Source organism: Lonchura striata, chromosome 1 (assembly GCF_046129695.1).
Source record: "Lonchura striata isolate bLonStr1 chromosome 1, bLonStr1.mat, whole genome shotgun sequence".
Classification (NCBI taxonomy): Eukaryota; Metazoa; Chordata; class Aves; order Passeriformes; family Estrildidae; genus Lonchura; species Lonchura striata.
Window position 1 is genome coordinate 45,454,033 of NC_134603.1, and position 13,600 is coordinate 45,467,632.

A 13,600-nucleotide genomic window follows, 5' to 3' on the forward strand; every position below is an offset into this window, starting at 1 on the left:
CTGGCTGCCTTCTACATCAAGGTCCTGACCAATACAGCATACTCTATAGCAACCCTTTGGATAACTTTCTGGTTTTATTACTTTATTTCTGGACCTTCTGCAAATGGGAGTTTCTTTTGCAGTGCTACCCTGCCTTTAAGGGAGGGAAAGCTCTTCTAAATTCCATACTAAGATACTCTGAGGAGCAGTGTTTCCATATGACAAGGAGTTGTAGAGCCAGATCTTACACGTTCCTCCTTCCACACCTCAGATGTGTCAGACTTCAGGAAAAATGCAAAGCCAGAGAGAAATATCTTTCAGCTGTCAGTATGTGATCATAACCTATGGATGCAAAATAGATCCAGAAGTACTCTTATGAGGATGGGAGTCAGGCAAAGAAACAAGGAGCTCTGTAAATGACAGTTGTGCACCTCAAACAAGGTAAAGCAGGTTGCTCCTGCAGGAACTGCTGAGATGCTGCTGCTCTTCCCTACCCTCCAAAGAATCTGAAAGCAAAGCCACTGGGGAAGAAACTCATTAGAGGGCAGTAAGAGAGGAGCTCAGAAACTTCATGTGCTGCAAAGCTATCTTCTTTTCTTCAAGGTTTGTTACTTATTTTCATTATGGTGAGCAAACCTTGCTGATGGACACAATGACAGAGGATTGCCAATACCTCTCCAATAACGAGCTGCCTCTTAGCTCTTGGTGCGTGAGACAAAATCTGTATCGGATTGGTTGGGCCATCGCTGCCTGAAATCTGATAGTGCTGCCAAGCAACAAGAGATGACAATTTCAGTATCCCCATGGTTCTGTTTTGGACATAAGGGACTGTAGAGACCCTTTGAGCTTAATCTTTAACACTGAGACTAGCAGCTTCTCAGAACATTGACCCAAAATTAAAGCACAAGCTCAATGTCAACATGAAGAGCTAAAGCAAATATGCATGCATTTCTGTCTTTATTATGGCACTACCAGATGTTCTGCCTCATCTTCTACAGTGCTAATGTGGGTAATGAGGCTGCCTGGAAACATCAGATCACTTGACCTTGAGTGGAATTTTCCTCATACTTTTGAACAGCAAGGTTGCATTTGTTAGCTAAGGAGGCAATGAATGTTTATGCCCAATTTAAGCAATTGCAGACAGCACCTATTATGTTTTAACTGCAAATTTGAACTGAAAAAAAGAAAGTATAACTGCTTTTTTATTAAGACATAAATCTATGGAGGTTTAATTGGAAGGAGACAGGTGAAGGAGAGCAGTACTCTGCCTTCATCCAGAATTTCTCCCACATAACATTCCCAGCGGAGCAGTAAGTGCTGACATATTCCACCACGGAAACAGAAGCAAGAAAGTTTTTATTACAAGCAGTCTTCAGTGGATGTTCAGTGATCTACAAGTAAGATATTATTACTGAAGCTTGTCACTTCTGAGACTTGATTAATTGTTCTGAGGGTGTCAGATATATCTTATCAGAATCCAGCCTGTTTGTTTAAGAAGTGATCAGTGTTGGATGCTTGCTAACGATTCCCAATAACTTAATTTTTTTTCTCCTGACCACATTTTTAATTTCCACCTATGCGACACTTATATCATTTTTTAAGTGATATTATAGCACTTCAGAATTCCAGGAGACAACACAATGAATTGCAGAAAAAGTCTAATAACTAGAAGTTCCTGGATTCAAACTGTGATTAGCCATTAACCTATTGTGTGACCTCAGACATGTCCCTTAATTCTCTTTTCCCTCAGCTTAGCTATTTTTTCACAGAATTACAGCACCTTGCCAAAAGATTAAGAGCCTCCTGTGAATCAGCTATCATGAGAAAATGGAATTAGAAAACAATGACAAAAGAAGCACAAAAGGGAAGCGAAGGAGGTAATGGATGCTAAAATAGTTACCAAAAAGGAAGTAAAAAGTTCATCACCATTTGTGTGAGTTCAATCTACTATACAAAACTTTTTCTAAGCTTCTGAGGGATTTCTTTTATTCCTTTCAGATTTGTTAACTAATAAATCTGACATCCAGGCTCCTTTTAGAACTAAAGTAATCTTACGACTAAAGCAGATGAGAACAAGTAAATTCCCATATCTGGAAAAATCAGGTAGCTCCGCAGCTGTTCCCTTCAACTGTTTTCATCAGTGATTCCCTTACCTCATCCCCATGTAAAGTTAATCTGCATAGGAATTAAAAATGTGTGTGACATTGTTTTGCAAATTATGTGAGCTCAGTTCTGAAATCCTTTTACACCATTCCAAACACAAAAGGAGATTTTTGACACTAGGAATTGCAAACATAGCTACATGCAACACCTGTTTGCTCTGATGTAAGTATGGCCTGAGATACAGGTGCACAGAAATTCAGTTGTTATGCTCATTTTGGTAGAGCAGAGAGTGATCTAAGGACATCATAAGTGGACAGAAAAAAATTAATTTCAAGCATGGATACGCTCTAATATCACACCCCAGAAGAGTCCAGGATGCTTCAGTTTCACCACATCCATAGCTAAACCCATATTCTTGGTAGAGTAGGGATTACACCATATCAACCATAATGCTTGGATCTTTATTTCCTTGGATATTTTCCTTGCATAGTCCCTTTTGCATTGTGTGGCCTGAATGTTGTCTGTTTCTACTTCATTCCCTGCAGTTTATTGTCGTGGCAGACCAGGAGCCACAGACCTGCCTTTCTACACACTTTAATGCCTGTTGCCAGATGCATATTCACCTGCAATGGAACAAGAAACACAAGCTCACAGTTAAAATATTTTGTATCTGGATTGGTTTCACCTTCTCCCTTTGTTACTGCTCTACTCTGTTTCCTGTGGCTGAGATCCCTGAAGAGGGGTGGTTGCTGGTCACACACACTTTTCTGTGTGCTACAAAGCCATATGATGAGCTTGTGTTTCATCCTTCCACCTTTCCACCTCCTAGTCCATGGCTCTGACAGTCCTCCACCATCACCACTTGAGTTTTGCTAGTGCCCTTCAGCACTCCTTGTTGATGCTCTGCTGAATCACTATGCTGCATTTTCTCCTGTTCCTCCTTGGCAGAAAGGATTTATTAAATTTATGTTTTTCTTTCCTTAATGCAAATTTTTTTCACAACCTGAAGGAAGAGAGCTTGCCTGTGACAGTCTAAGGCCACAGACAGAGCAAAATTTGTTGGTGCTGGAATTTAACAATGCCATTAGTATACTGTAAAAAACAAGCTCTTGGGCATAGAAGTTCTTTTCCAGGCCAGCTGTCTATAGCACTTTTCACTGTCAGGCCTCAAATATCTTGACAAATGAAAGCATTGTCATTTTGTAGGTGGGCAAAAGAGGTGTGGAAAAGAAGCCTAGCACAAGAAGGGCACGCACAGCTTTTAAGAAGCACTGAAATGTAAATAATGAAGAGAAAGGCAAAAGGCTGCATACCTAACCCCTTCACCTTAGCATTATGCACTAGGGTCTCCTCTGCCTGCAACTGCCAACACAGCATTATCTTCCATGAACCAGTTGGTAATTCAAGATATAGAGATTTAATTATTAATAAAAGATGCTTGGAGACATCATGACCTATTAGAGACACCTCTTAGAGTGAAACTCTGCAGATGGAGCAGAATATAGTCTTAAACAGTATGATTAATATTTATGCAGTTTGACAAGCTAGTTTAGATCCTGACCCTCACTGGGTTTCTGTGGAGATGTGTCTCTGCTTGCTTCCCTACCCTCCCTCCTCTTCCTCCTCCTGCCCCCATCCTAGTCTGGCTGCTGCTATAGCTCTTAGACTTCAAGGTCAAGCTTTGAAGTAAAAAGGGCCCTGAATAAAACTGAACCTTAAATTGGAGCTCCTGACTCCTTCTGCGTCCCACTTTTCTGCATCTCTTTGCAAGGAAGAAGTGGGGAATCTGCTGGCATCTATTTAAGTGCAAACAGGAGCAATGAGAGCACAAAGCTCAGGCATTCAATCTTGGATTAGGATTGCAGTTTTAAGTTTTGATAGGGTTTTAGGTGATGCAGAGAGAGAACAATAAGAAATTCAGTGTAGGGAAGATCCTGAAAAAAAAGTGATCACTGTGAAATGGTTCTGCAAGTTATAATAGACCACTAAGCATAATTTCTACATGCTCTAAAATTTAAAGACACAGGAACCTGACATGTCTATCATGATTTTGTGAAAGGATGGTTCCCCTATTTTTTACAGTTGTGTTAAGATAATAATGACAGTTGCCTTATTTTACCTCTCAGTGACACTATGAGCCTAGGGCTTATCAATACATCACAGTGGGACAATTCAGTCCTGGCACACTCTAAATGAAATATCCACAAATTGGATTAGCGCCCCAAAGCACTCCATGATTCATGATTTCACTGCATAATAACAAGTGTGCATGCACAGGAAAAGTAACATGGAATTTAGCATTAAGCCCTTTTTTCCAATTTTATGTGATGAGAGCAGACACAAAAACAGTGGTTTGCTTATTAAGCAACATTAACCTCAAACCTCTCCATTCACGAGCAAAGCAAGGCTGTGAGCATTAGAGGGCAGCACAGTAACACTTTCCTACCTTCAAGGAAAAGGATTCTAAGATGCCATCATTTCCAAGTGGTCCAGTTCAGACAGTTTTGTCAAACCTCTGGGAATTTCACGTGCCCCCCATTAAGAGAACTCTTTTCTTAAAGAGCTTTAGAACAGAGGATGTGTCAGTCCAAGGAACAGGTGAAAAAACTGTACTTTTCACATTATGGCTGCTGATAAAGCTTCTGACCTTACGATCTCTCTATTGGCAAAGACTTATTTGTCCACTTGGCACCTTGCTTTCTTAGCTCACACTTTGTGTAGCTTTTAATGCTGTTTTCTGGGCCAGGGCAGAATCAATGCAGTGCAATAATCAACAGACCAGCTTGGTCTTAATTGAAGCATTTTGTATCTTCCAGATACCCAAAAGAAGTCTGTCTTTGGAAAGGGCAAGTCTAAACATGAAAATAACTAATGATCTGTAATAATGACAAATCACCTTGTTATCTAATATACCAGGTACCTTCACATTTTCTATGCTATGAGTAGAGGACTGGATCTTGGTAAATAATCCATAATTACACTAAAGTCAAGTTAGGATTGATTCAAGAAGGCCATTTTTATCCTGCATGCTGATAGATTTATTCTTTTTCTGTTTTGTTTTTTTTTTTTTTTTTAACATGACTATGTCACTTCAGTTGTGACAAAACAAGTCCTTACAAGACAAGTCCATAGAGTATTGGATATACACACAAATGTTACAAAACTCCCCCGTTGTCCAGACAAGCCAGAAGACGGATCCAATTATAACAGGATGAGACAGCCCCAGCTCTCAGCTAGGCGTCATGAGAAGCCCAGCTGGAGATCTAGACAAACAAATGACCCCTAGACTGTCATTCCGCAGGGCAGTGGGCTAGAAACAAGATCAAAGAGGAGCTAGTTGGCTTAATTTCCTAGCAGCCAGAGTTCCCATCCCTATCTCCTGCCCACCCCATCCTCCTCATGGCACAGCAGCTGGCTCACAGAGGGCCAGCACTGAGCAGAGGAAAATGCTGAGCATCTCACAACTTGCTATACGAGGCTGTGAGTGTCCTGAGGTGATATAGCTGGGGGAGGTTTAGGAGGCATGAGTGACACAAAAAAAGGCATGCCCAGAACCAAAAGGAGGCAAGAAAATTCTTTCACAATTAATGAGGATGGTGTGGCTTCCTCACTCCATCTTTCAAACAGGTGAGAAGATTTTTCTCCACAGTAAGAAAAAGAAAGCCTGTGAACAGATGCCTGAGGCTTGCAACCCACATTGAAATGATAACAAGGAAAAAAAGTAGAGAAAAAAGTCTGCTTGCATACTTTGAACGAACCAGCTGAGTGAAGGCTTGTATCATTGAATTAGCTTTTAAATCAACCAGACCTTCCATAGTCAAGGCCGATGCATTCATTCTTGTACTCAGTTTGACATCCTTTACCCACTCATTCAAACACTACCCGCTATCACTGAACTGTGCTGCAGGGTGCTTGACAAAACATTGAAAAAACAAAAACATACACAAATGAAACTTGGCATGGTATGTCTTTCTGCCTGTGTAGATCAACAAATTTGCCTTTATTGTAAATTTCTTCAAAACAACTTTCCTTTTCAGAAGAGAGTAATTTAGTATTGTCAAGGGAAAGCTCTCTTATTTCATGCATTTAATTGTACCACAGATGACTGGAATCTGAGTGAGGAAACAGACACTTATGTGAATAAACTGATTATGAACAGTCTTCTAAAACTTGATTTGAAGGAAAAATGATACAATGGCTGATTCTTGATTGCCTCTTGGAGCCAGCTCTGGCTCCTGTTTGCCTCATGTGTGACCTCTCTGTATATGTGGAGGCCAGGTTATCTTGAAGGAAAGAGTGTGTCAGGCTGGCTGTCACTTTGTGTGGACAGGGGATTTAATCAAATACATGTATGGATCATGCATATGTTTGTATTTATATGTATGTTATATACATTACATACTGAGCAACCTGATCTAGTGGAAGGTGTTTCTGCCATGGCAGGCAAGTTGGATCTACATGATCGTTAAGGACTCTTTCAACCCAAATCACTCTATGATTTATGATGGTTACACATATACGTGATTGAACTTCCCTTCTATAGGTGATCCTGTTGTACCTACAGACCAGTGATTCACAGAGAATACCAGCACTATCCACTGTATGGGGCTTTCTCCAACAGGAATTACCCCTTTGTATCACAAAGGGTAATTTCCAAATCCTTTGGAAGTGCTAACAGAAAACTAAGTAAAACCCAAGCACAAATGTCAATTACTATGAGATAAATAAAAAAGAAATGATAAAGTGGCAGCTGGGGCAAAAGGAAGAAATTTTCGTCACGATAGGCTGTAACAAGCTCCTTCACTCCTGGTCAAAAATACAGTGGGAATGTATTTTATCAGATATTTTCACTCCACCTTCTCTGTTTCACTCATTGCACAATTTGTTTTGGTTCTCCATGGAGTCCTTCAGTTTTCTACAAGATTTTCAAGAGCATATGTTGAAACAGTGTAGGCAATAAAGGAGCGAAGGTCCACAGGCAATTTAAATAAACTACCCTCCAATTTCTACCCTCTGATGAGAGCAATTAACTGGTGTGACAACATAATATCTGAAGCCATGAAATGTCTTATTCCCAGTCGTAGACTGTAAGGACTATCATCAAAAGCCTTGAAGGTAATCTAAACATTCATTAAGCCCAAACCATGGCTGTTGGTCAATATTTCTAATTCAAGTGTACATCAAGTGTACAAAAATTTTTAAGTGTACATCAAGTGTTCAAAAATCAAATCGAGAGCTTCAACTACTATCTGGCAGGAGTATGGATTCTCTTCCAGCTTTCCCTGTCAAACTGGTTTGCTGAACATTGCCCACTTCCAGGACATGGGAGTGGGAATTCCAGCAGTATCCTTTTCATTTAGGTCCATAAAAACCCCTTAAAATTACAAAATAGTATAGCAATGCAAAGAAGCAAACACCAGTAAATAGGTTGTCAGCTACTAAAAGTCTACTGCTTCTTTTTAGAAGGTGAAAACCCAGCTGCCTGCACCACCCAACCAGATGGGCTTGGCTGACCATATGCAAGGTAATCATTCATGTGGATCCTTCCTAGCGTACTGGAAGAGGTGAAGGAATCTTTTATATGGGACCAGAAAACTAAATTACAGCAATCCAAGCCCACACAAGGACTTCTGTTCCTAAGACTAGAAAAAAAAGTAATGCCTAAAGCCTGTCTTATTCTGCATCTGAAAAACTGTAGTCAATTTTGTTTTCTTGTGCAAAATTCTCCACTGCTGCTTCCAAATTTAACATCATAGCCTTAGGAGACAGTTCCCTGATTGTCCAGACAAATAATTTTTATTGCAGCTGTTTCCTGGTGTGTTTCTGTGGTTGGAAGACACTCTGGGCTTTTTGTTGGAAGGTTCCTTGCCCTGGAATTTGAGAACTCATGCATCTTCAGTGATGAAACTCCCAGACCTTCTGCTGTAATAACCACTGCACTTTAGCAGCTGTCTCCCACCTAAACCTCATCACAAGCCAAAAACGTGGAAGTTTTGTGGCCAGCTTCCCTGATGTACTGGCTTCTCACATTTATGAGAAGTGTTGTGTTATGTGTAAAACGCAGGGACTCCAGCAAACCTTTCTAAAAAGCATTGAAGATTGAATCCTGCCTCCATTTAACAGAGTTGCATAGCTGTGATAGCATTCACCCAAGAGATCAGATGCCTGGCAGAAGTACATTTTTGAAGAGTTAGTAATTTCAAATGCTTGCCTCTTACAAGATGAGCTCAACAAACAGAGTGTTTTGGGGGTAGTATTCTGCCTCTCTTGTTGAAGAATAAAAGAAGATTTCTTGGAAAATGTGACTTTTTACACAGAGAACAAGGCACAAGACTGGGAAAGGAGCTTGCTGCATCCTGATAATAAGAATACAATAGATATGCTTTAGGCAATGATTTAATCATACAGATAGTATGATACTGCTTTTCTTCTCAGCATGGACATAAATAATTGTAACAAAGTAATTTTCTTGGTAATTCCTTAATTTCTCTGTTCAAACTGACTTGGAGAGGGTTCATGCTATTGGAAGAGACAGCAAAAGACACACTTACTCTCTTTTGGTGTCTCATTGTGGTCTTCATTTCTTGCCTGGTGGTGAGTTTGTACAGCAGTACTCAGGCTTTTCCTTTGGAGTTGCATGGAAGAATGTATGTATGTATGGAATCTATAGATCTGATATGGCCTCTTCCTCTGTAGACCTCAATAGCTTTGTATGTCAGTTATGCCATCTGCATGGAGCACCCTATAAGCCTGGGACCAACTTTTGGATGAGTTTTCCCTCTTATGTGAGATGCAGCTGAGGTGGGTGCTATTGTCTGTATAAGTTTTCAAACAGGCAATATTTGTCCTTGTTTAGGTTATAATATACTTTTTCCCCATCTTGAGTAATCATACAGTTGTGGAGGTGTTAAAAACAGCTGTAGTTGTCACACTGAAGCTACTGAGTAGAAGAGCATGCCTTCACTGTTTTTGGGTTTTGTTTGGTAAAATCACAAACAGTGCTTGCCTAAGACATGTGGGTTGTATATTTTGGTGATGAGATTCCTGTATCCTGAAGAACCACAAACTTTTCTACTCCACTGAAAGTACATGTTCCACATTAAGCATTTATGTACTACAGACTGAGGGAAAGGCCTAACACTTTTTCTTCTCTTAAGCTAAACACACATATGTCATTCATAATTATAGAAGCAAAAACAACTGGTAAAGACATACCACAATGAACTCTGCTGCAGAACCACAATATATGGTTTTGGGGAAAAGATATGCAGCATTTATGCTGCTTCACTTTTAAGGTGAAGCTTCCCTCTGGAGTATTTGATTTATTTATTCATTGAGAACATGTCTGAAAATATCTCCAGCATAGTGTAATCTATCTCGTTAGGGAGGCAAAGAGAGCTCATCGGAAGTTTATTTTATGATCTCCAAGTACAAAAGCTCCCTCAGATAGGGACAATATGACAGCTGGCAGACAAGCAGCAGACTCTGTCAGAGATGAAGAAAGCTGCTCAACTGTTCTTTAAATTGAGTAGTAGGACTTTCAACAAGCAGGGCCTCCAGTTCCCATGACAATATGCTTAGTGCACATAGGTCTGCCGTCACCTGTCTTTGTGTGAATGGTACACTGCTTCAATCAGTCCTGTTTTGGGTGAACACACAGTCCTCTTCTAATCACTCACTTGCAGAATACCATGTGTAATTCCTGGATTTCACGGTTCCACATGGTCCAGTTGGGTGTCGCTCTGTAGGAAGGCGACCGCTGTGCGTGTGAAGTGTTTGAGTGATTGGGGTGGCAGGGCATAGCTGTGCCGGCTGCAGGAGATGGGTAAGGTGTGAACACAGCATCAGCTGAGGGACCCACTGCTCAGGAAGGGTGAAAACAATCAGTTGGAGCATGATATTTAAGGGATAGAGAGAAAAGGCTTGGAGTGACTGAGGAGAAAAAAACACACTGAGACAGAAAGTGAGTCCCCATGGGAAAAAAAAAACCCTTAGAAACATGTCATCTTGTGACAGAACTACAGTGACATTAGACATAATTAAATGAAACTACAATGAAGGAATTTATTTTAATGAATCTTAATTTATAAATATATTTAAATAATTCTGTTCTGATCTGTTCTCCACTAATCAGTTTTAGGGCAAACACCTAACCTTTTAACTACTCAGTCAAGACCTGAATACAATTATGATTAAATCCTCTTATTCCCTGGACAACTGTAAAAAAGGGGAAAAAAAAGGGGATAAAAACCAAAAGCATGTGCCTTTTGCAATACAGCAAATCAAAGTCTTACAGTTGTTTAATATCTGTCTTTATTTTCTCTCTATCAGTCCTTTTTTCCACTCCTTTACTTACTGTGAGGAAGATGGCCAGCTGCCTAACTAGGGCACAGCAGCTTGAAATGCAGTTGCTTTGTGCCAGGGATCTACCTGAAGTCCCAGCCCCTGCCGAGTATTCAAAGAGAAGCTGTTCCCTTGGAAGCTGCTACACTTCTCCCTACAGGTTTCTCACGAGGAGATGAGGATGCTCCAGACTCCTCTACTTTGTCTTGCTTCACTGTTTATATTCGTGTTATGATCTTTACACTCTCCTCATCACTTTTTTCCCTCCCGTGTGGCTGATTGTTTTCTAAGCCTGTGGCAGTTTCCTCAGTGAGGAGACGGGCTGTTTATTTCACATGGACCATCTCTAACATATGAATCTGGCCTGGGGAATTTTGATATTGGCTAGAAATAAACCAGCATGGGAATCTTGATTGCACAAGGACAGGCTGTGCTTTGTCTTACTTTTCAGCTTTCTGGACTTTTTCCCTTTGCTAGTTCTCATGTAAGTCTTTCTCTTTCTCTTTCTTTTTCTCTTTCTCTTTCTCTTTCTCTTTCTCTTTCTCTTTCTCTTTCTCTTTCTCTTTCTCTTTCTCTTTCTCTTTCTCTTTCTCTTTCTCTTTCTCTTTCTCTTTCTCTTTCTCTTTCTCTTTCTCTTTCTCTTTCTCTTTCTCTTTCTCTTTCTCTTTCTCTTTCTCTTTTCTCTTTGTAAAGCAAGACTTTACTTAGGAATTCCACCAGGAAGATGGGGTAGGAGAACAACAGCATGAAAGGATCAAGTGTTTCAGCAAACAAGTATCTTGCAGGGAACATTACATATACGACCTGTAGGAGTACAGCTTAGGAGCCTCTTGGCCAGTGAGGCTGTTGCATTCATTGTTTCAAGGACCATGGCATCTACATTCATCTTTCTCAACATTTCGGTGAAAACCATCTCTATTGCCTCAAGAAGTTAAATTGCATTTGCTGTGCTGCAAGTAAGGGGTAGTTATGAGGAAATATTGCTATCATCTTTTACATGGAGACTCATTAATTTCTGTGATGTGTTAAATCTGTTCACTTGCTTGATGGTTAGTGCCAGTATTTTCTAATTGCTACCCATAATGCACTTCTAACCCCAGAGAAGCTAATTTAGCAGCCTTTATTTTCATCTCCTTCCATTTTTAAGTGGTATTATGTTGATATAATGTAAATTTATAAAAGAAAATTATTTCTGCTCCATAAAGGTACTGTCTGAACACCCACAGCAGAAGCAAAGGCTTCAAATGCTTATGAATGGCAGCAAAGCCAATATGACAAATTTAGTACAAAGTATTCTTCCTCTTCAATACTGAAAATATATTGGCTTATTTCAGACACTATTCTTTCTTTGCACTGTCCAACAAAGGTACAGGTCTAGGCTAAATATATATCTCAAGTCTTTTCAAAAGTGCCTGTTTTTTCCCTTCTCAGTGTTTTAATTTTTGAGGTAACTATCCAGAGATATCTGGCTGAATCAATTTTTTTAGAGAGATGGATCATTTGTCCTTGCTGATGAAAAAGCAAGAATAAGATAGGAAACAATATCCACATCTGGGACAGCTGGCTGTTAGCATGGGTACAAGAAGCCTGAGTCTTCCAGATTGGATTTACTTTGAAGAGTCAAATTTCTGATTTGAGTCAAAAATGAATGGAGCCTCCAGCCTAATCTAAACTTGCATTAGTGAGCTGCTGTCTATACTGATGAAGAGTTTCCTGCTATATTTTGCCTTCTCGCAACATTCTGCCATGGGGCTGGATGAACAGTCAGAGCTGGTGCAAGGGAGGAGTTTGCAAGAAGGCCAGGAAAACCAGGGATTGAATTTTCAGTATCTGTTCTGTCAGTTTATTATTAATATGAAGCTTCATTTTATACCCATCTCATCAAGCAGCTAAACTTCAGCTAGACCACTCCATAGGCAGATAATGTTCGAAATCTGAATTTCTCCCATTTTCATGTGTCTTGTTACACACAAGCTCATTGCTGTTAGACTTGTGGGCAGAAAGTTACTCTTCCAAACAGTGCAGTGTATTGCCTCAGTTATGACCCAAAAAAAAAGGAGCAATGAACCAGAACCTGGAAGAAAACCCAAGCACCAGGTATAGGAAAATGGTAAAGTTTAAAAATGGACTGCCAAAGGTACTGGCCTGCACCATAGTCTTCGGGAAAGGATTGGCCAGAAAACACTGGACATGAGTTTACAGAATAATTTAGGCACAAAAATCCAATTAGCTTTGGAAGAGGAAAAAATAACAGAGATGTTGCATCTCCTCACCTGGTTTTTAGGGCTGCAGGCAATTGCACCTCTGGCTGCTTCCTGCCCTGCCATAACTGAAAGAAGTGGGATGTTCAGTGGAAAAGAACGGGACATGACATGGGAAATTGCTAGATGTAACAAATAACCATGTGAGGAGCTAGCAGAAGTTATCAGTAGCACCAAGAGGGATGGAGGGATGGATGCATGGATGGATGCATGGATGGATGGATGGATGGATGGATGGATGGATGGATGGATGGATGGATGGGTTTTGCAGGGGGCTAAGGAGGATATATATGAGGGATTGTCAGTGTCCACAGATAACCAAGCTTAGGATTGCTGGGAGCTTGCTGCTCATACTCCTGCAAGGTCACCAGTGCCTAGGTAATGACATGAGTAATACTTTATTTGGGTGTAGATGTGATAAAACTGGCAGCCTTGGGAAAAGGAAAAGGCTGCTGTTTATTTGGGAAAAGGCTGCAATAGGCAAGGGGAGTTCTGAGGATGGAAGAAAGGAGGGACAGGGAATAGATAATAAGGTGCACAGACACTGTGAGCTGTCTGGGGGATACTTGATGTCCAGCCCTGCTCCAATGAGATAAACCTGTTCTTCTGACCATATCACAGGGGCCAAAGCTGTGTCTGTGAGTTCCAGGCTGGGGGATGGTGTGCTCCTTGATCCCACAAGGGGATGGATGGCTGGGTGACCCAGAGTGGCATCCCAAGGTCCCTTTGCCCATGCCCATTCAAGTCTTGAGGGCATTGGCAGCTGTCACTTCAGACAGCTAACACTGTCAGGGACAGTTCCTGGGCTCCTTACCTGCAACAGTAAGAGATGAACCCACTGGCCCCAAATTGCAAACTGACATATTGTCCCAAGAGTATCTATGAATAAAAAGATAGCAATCTTCTTTCAAGTG